Raw genomic sequence first — 6,115 nt, forward strand, 5'->3', positions numbered from 1 at the left:
GTAATGTCATCGACAATCTCTCTCGTGAAATAGTCTCAGGAGATCTTAATATTCGAAAATTCAGTTATCGCAACAAGGTGACATTTGCAGGGAAAATCGATTTTTGTTGTTTCGCAGAACAACAGCTGGTCGAATCGACTGGGTATTAAATTATCGATCAAAGAGACAGAAGCTCGCATCCTATCACTGGAGCGGTAACTGGATCTTTGTTGAAAACATTTAACCCTTAAACCCCACCCCCGCTTATGTACTTGTAAATAAGCGTGATGTGTAATTTACAAACCGCTGTTGTAAGCAGTGGCACCACTGCATAATTAACGAATGTTTTATCACATTGTAGGGATCTTTTCGGTTTGAACGGCAGTTTTTTCTAGCGGTGTCATATGAAGTTGTCAACCATAATTTTGACCCTAGAATCGATCTATTGCATTTCAATCTCTTTTAGGGTTAGGGTTAGGGGTGGGGGAAGGGTATCTTTTTTTCTTCACAAATGTAAATAAACCCAATGTGTTTCTTAAACGAGGGACATATTCATACGGCACAGAATGTTTTTCACCTCAATGGACGTCATTGATTGGTTGAAATTGCAGAAATTGAAGGAAAAAAACAATAAATATCTTACAAACTATAGAATTTTCTCAATAAAGCCAAGAGAAAAAGATGTTTTATAAACACATTCTACCAGTATACGAAGTTTAAAATTTTTTAGTTACCTAGAAATTATGTTAAAAACTGCCGTTCAAACCGAAAAGATCCCATTGTAGAGCTGAGTTGAAATCAAGCTGTCTAACTTGCTCTATGTACACTTCATCCCTTTTTTCATAGGACTCATAAGGGCAGATCTCAACCCGGTTTCCATTAGGTATAAGTAACTAAGATTATAACACTACCCCCATTGAACAGGATGCCCGTCCGTCGTAGGGTTAACTTATTGCTGGATCTTATTTACACCTGAATCGACTGGATCAACCTGAAGTGGAGTGTTTTGCTCAAGAACACAAAGAATTGCCCGATTCAGGATTCGAAACCAACATCCTAGGCCACACAACTTACCCCTACATGCACTGCATGAACTTTAAGGACAATATTGACAATAGACGAATAGGTGTCCCCACCTTGTTTGTTGTTACCACAACGTTTCGGCTGATGTACTCTCCAGCCTTCATCAGGTGTTCTGGTGGAATTTCGAACCTAACCCTTTATTTGACTAATGGGCTACTCTGTTCTTATTTCTAAGGTATTTTTTGCTGATGTTATTATTATTATTTATTCAATTCACTAACTGGGATTGAACCCGGAATCTTGGGGCTAGTAGCCCGCTCTCATAACCACTACGCTATATACCCGTGGGCATATAGCGTCTGTAACAAAGGCAGCAGTGAACGAGAGAAGGAGCAGCAGAGAGAGGTAGTATAGTCTTGGGTAGTATAGGGTTGTGTTCGAAATTTCACTAGGACACCTGATAAAGGCTGGAGAGTACACCAGCCGAAACGTTGTGGTAACAACAAACGGGGTTAAGACACCTATCCGTTCAATGTAATTGATGTACATAATTCCTCATCTCTAAAATACAGAACAGCGTGAACTTTAAGGATTTTAGAAAAGTTTTCCAATAACGCTATACTCTCCTTACTCTTTTACTTGTTTCAGTCATTTGACTGCGGCCATGCTGGAGCACCGCCTTTAATCGAGCAACTCGACCCCGGGACTTATACTTTTTTGTAAGCCCAGTACTTATTCTATCGGTCTCTTTTGCCGAACCACTAAGTGACGGCGACGTAAGCACACCAGCATTGGTTGTCAAGCGATGTTGGGGGGGACACAGACACACAAACACACACACGCATATAATATATATATATATATCTATATATATATATATATATATATATATATATATATATATATATATATATAATATATATATATATATATACAATATATATATATATACATATACATATATACGACGGGTTTTCAGTTTCCGTCTACCAAATCCACTCACAAGGCTTGGTCGGCCCGAGGCTATAGTAGAAGACACTTGCCCAAGGTGCCACGCAGTGGGACTGAACCCGGAACCATGTGGTTGGTAAACAAGCTATTTACCACACAGCCACTCCTGCGCTTATGAGACCCATGCTCATAAAAACAATTTTCCTTTTAGAGGAAGAGAACTCTGAAACGGTGACACTCATCCTCATCCCAAGACGATTCGGTTTCGATTCCTGGACCGGGCGATGCATTGTGTTCTTGAGCAAAACACTTCATTTCACGTTGTTCCAGTCCACTCAGCTGGCAAGTATTCCTGCGACGGACCGGCGTCCCGTCCTGGTGGGGAGTTTCTACGCTACTGAAGCCGGGAAACCGGCCCTTATGAGCCTGGTATGGCTCGAGAAGGAACATTTCTTTTTTTTTTTTGTGTTGTATAGTGAAATAGTTTGATAAAATTTGAAAGTATGTCACAGGATTTGTTAACTTAGCCTCGGGTCGACCAAAGCCTTGTGAGTGGATTTGGTAGACGGAAACTGAAAGAAGCCCGTCGTATATATGTATATATATGTATGTGTGTGTGTCTGTGTTTGTCCCCCTAGCATTGCTTGACATCCGATGCTGGTGTGTTTATGTCCCCGTTACTTAGCGGTTCGGCAAAAGAGACCGATAGAATAAGTACCGGGCTTACAAAAGAATAAGTCCCGGGATCGAGTTGCTCGATTAAAGGCGGTGCTCCAGCATGGCCGCAGTCAAATGACTTAAACAAGTAAAAGAGTAAAAGAGAGTAAAGAGTACATATGTGTGTGTGTGTGTGTGTGTGTGTGTGGTGTGTGTGTGTGTAATGTATATATGTATATATGTATATATGTATGAATGTATGCCGTCTAATAATCCATATATCAGAAAAAAAATGCGTTTGTATATTTGTCAGTAGAGTGAGTATATTAATCGAAGTGTACAGTACTATAAATCCATAACGGCCGATCTTACCGATCGGTTTCGCGCTAGGCGTTCAAAGGAGTGTAAGGTAACAGTCCGATTATGTAACTCTGCGCTCCTTAGAGATGATAGCTATAGAATGAAAGATGGTCATATTTCATTCCATAACTGCTATCTCTGTATGTATGTTATACAGCCATGTACGTGTGTGTGTGTATCTATGAACGTTTGCTTGTATTTATTTGTGATATGTGTGTGCATATATATATATATATATATGCATGTATAAAATTTAGAGAAAACCCTCTATTAAACAATTCAATAGTGAAAGACGTGATTCACACCATATAGAAAAAGTTAAATATACTACAGAAAACATTAATCTAAAAATCAATAGAGTACATAAACTATAAATAGTAAATAGAACTAATGCGCATAGTCTATTTACTATTTATAGTAAATTGTACTTTATTGATTTTCTATAGTATATTTAACTTTCTCTATATGGTGTGAATAACGTCTTTCACTATTGAATTGTTTAATAGAGGTTTTTCTCAAAATTTTATACATATATATATATATTGTGAAATTTGATTTAGAATTGCTAAATTGAATTTTTCCCTGTAAGTTTGGAATTATATTCCCTATTATTATTATTATTATTATTATTATTATTATTATTATTATATTAGTATTATTATTATATATATATATGTATATATATATATATATATATAACGGGAAGCTTTATGAAATAGACAAAAGACGAAGGCAGGTGGAAAACAAACAAACAATTGTATTAGTATGGCGCTCAGGAAATATAAATGTATATATATATATATATATAATATATATATATATATATATATATATATGTATGTATGCATGTATGTATGTATGCATGTATGTATGTATGTATTTATGAATGTATGTATGTATGTATGTATGTATATATATATATATATATAATATATATATACTTCGATCACAGCACCAGTAACAGTTAAGCTTCTGGCAATGGCCATACTCGATAACGAGGGGGCAGCCATAATATATATATATATATATATAATATATATATATATATATATATATATAGAGAGAGAGAGAGAGGAGAGAGAGAGAGAGAGGTGGGAGAATTGCGTGTATATGAGAGAAACGGTAACACAGAGAAAGAGTATAAGTATGATTGTTTTAAAAGGTTTATGATCGAACCCGGAGTAATGGCTTACTTCGAGCTAGAACAATAAATCACCAGCTTAGCGAGGTCGCCAGCAATAATCAGGAGGAATGGTAAAATAATGAAGACAATCCCTATGTAACCAGCTGCCTGAGCGGAGATTCGATTATCTGGGGCGCTGATTTTTTTCCGAATGTAACTAGACATATTTTTCTTCGGAATGGATAATTCTTTCGTCAGTTCTTGGAGATATATTTCCTCTTCCTCTTTAGTCCGGTTCACAGGAGTGGGGCATTTACACATACACATTTCTGGTTGGGTTGTTGGTTCCACCCGGTTCGTTGTAGTCTCTATCGTGCTCTCAACAGTCGACTCGACCGATTCCGTCGTAATCTCCTCCTCGGGTTCTTCTGTAGTTACGAATACGGTTATCGAAGGTTCGGTGCTTGGGTCGGGCGTAGTTATTTCTGTGGTGTATATAGCGGTGGTTTCGTCAATGATGTCTGCAACAAATGAATAAAATATCAAACAATTTGATTTCAGCGTCAGACATTATATATTTCTTTACTGCCCGCACAAGGGTCTAAACAGAGAGGGGACAAACAAGGACAGACAAACGGATTAAGTCGATTATATCGACCCCAGTGCAAAACTGGTACTTTATTTATCGACTCCGAAAGGATGAAAGGCAAAGTCGACCTCGGCGGAATTTGAACTCAGAACGTAACGGCAGACGAAATAGCTATTTCTTTACTACCCACAAGGGGCTAAACACAGAGGGGACGAACAAGGACAGACAAACTGATTAAGTCGATTATGTCGACCCCAGTGCGAAACTGGTACTTATTTAATCGACCCCGAAAGGATGAAAAGCAAAGTTGGCCTCGGCGGAATTTGAACTCAGAACGTATAAACAGACGAAATACCTATTTCTTTACTACAAGGGTTTGTTCTGTTGATCGGATCAAATGTGACACTCGTCGTCGTAACTGACGGAGTAAAAGTTGCAGTAGATGGTCGATACTTCCTACAAATGTCACCTTGTTGCCTTAACCAACGACTAGCACGATCTGCCAAGATATTTCCATAGAGAATCACTCAATGACATTAGATAACAAATCCCTGATGTTTACTTAGGCGATATTTTAGATAACTGGTGAATCAATTAACGAACACATCAAGACGTCTCTATGTTACTATAAAAATATCACAATAGGCATGTTGTCTCATGATCCACTGAAATAAATATCGAACGAGAGTCAACAGATGACGTTACATAACGTAGCGAAAGTCGAGCATTATTATTTTCCCATCTAATTCCGACTCTTTGCGTTTTGAGTTCAAAATCCACCAGGGTAAATTTTCCCCTTTCATTTCTTCGGGGTCGGTAAGACAGGTACCAGTTGAAATCTGGGGGTCGATGTAAACGACAAGTCACTCCTTAAAAAACTTCAAGCCTTAGCACTGTATGGAGCTGTGGAACACAAAGTCGTTTCTCTTGAAGGCTCTGGGTGAGACTTGGTATCAACTTGTACAAAAGCCAAGCATAAAATAATAATGATAATAATGGCTTTAAATTTTGCCACAAGGGCAACCATTTTGGGGAAGAGATAAGTCGATTACATCGCCCATAGTGTACTTAATTTATCGACCACCAAAGGGATGAAAGGCAAAGTTGACCTCCGTGGAATTTAAACTCAGAACGCAGCGACGGGCGAATTATCTGTTAGCTCGCCGCCTTAATATAATGAAAATAATAATAGTAATGAACAACAATAATTCTTTCTACTGGAAGCACAATGCCTCAAATTTGGGGGCCAAGGGATTAAGTCGATTACATCAATCCCAGTGTGTAACTGGGACTTATTTAATCGACCCTGAAAGGATGAAAGGTAAAGTCGACCTAGGGGGAATTTGAACTCAGAACGCAGCGACGGATGAAATATCACAAGGCGTGCTAACGACTCTTAAAGCTTGCCGCCTTAATATAATAATAATAATAAT

General features: G+C 38.0%; 1 long non-coding RNA gene across 1 annotated transcript in view; it reads left to right on the forward strand.

Moving 5' to 3' along the window:
• LOC118765578 overlaps positions 1 to 3,984 on the forward strand; it is a 10,991-nt gene extending 7,007 nt beyond the window's left edge. The window contains exon 3 of the long non-coding RNA XR_005001437.1: positions 3,935 to 3,984. This is a non-coding gene — a long non-coding RNA (uncharacterized LOC118765578). The remainder of the gene's footprint in view (positions 1 to 3,934) is intronic.
• The last annotated feature ends 2,131 nt before the right edge of the window (positions 3,985 to 6,115 follow it).

This window comes from Octopus sinensis, linkage group LG12, assembly GCF_006345805.1.
Source record: "Octopus sinensis linkage group LG12, ASM634580v1, whole genome shotgun sequence".
In the NCBI taxonomy this organism is placed as follows: Eukaryota; Metazoa; Mollusca; class Cephalopoda; order Octopoda; family Octopodidae; genus Octopus; species Octopus sinensis.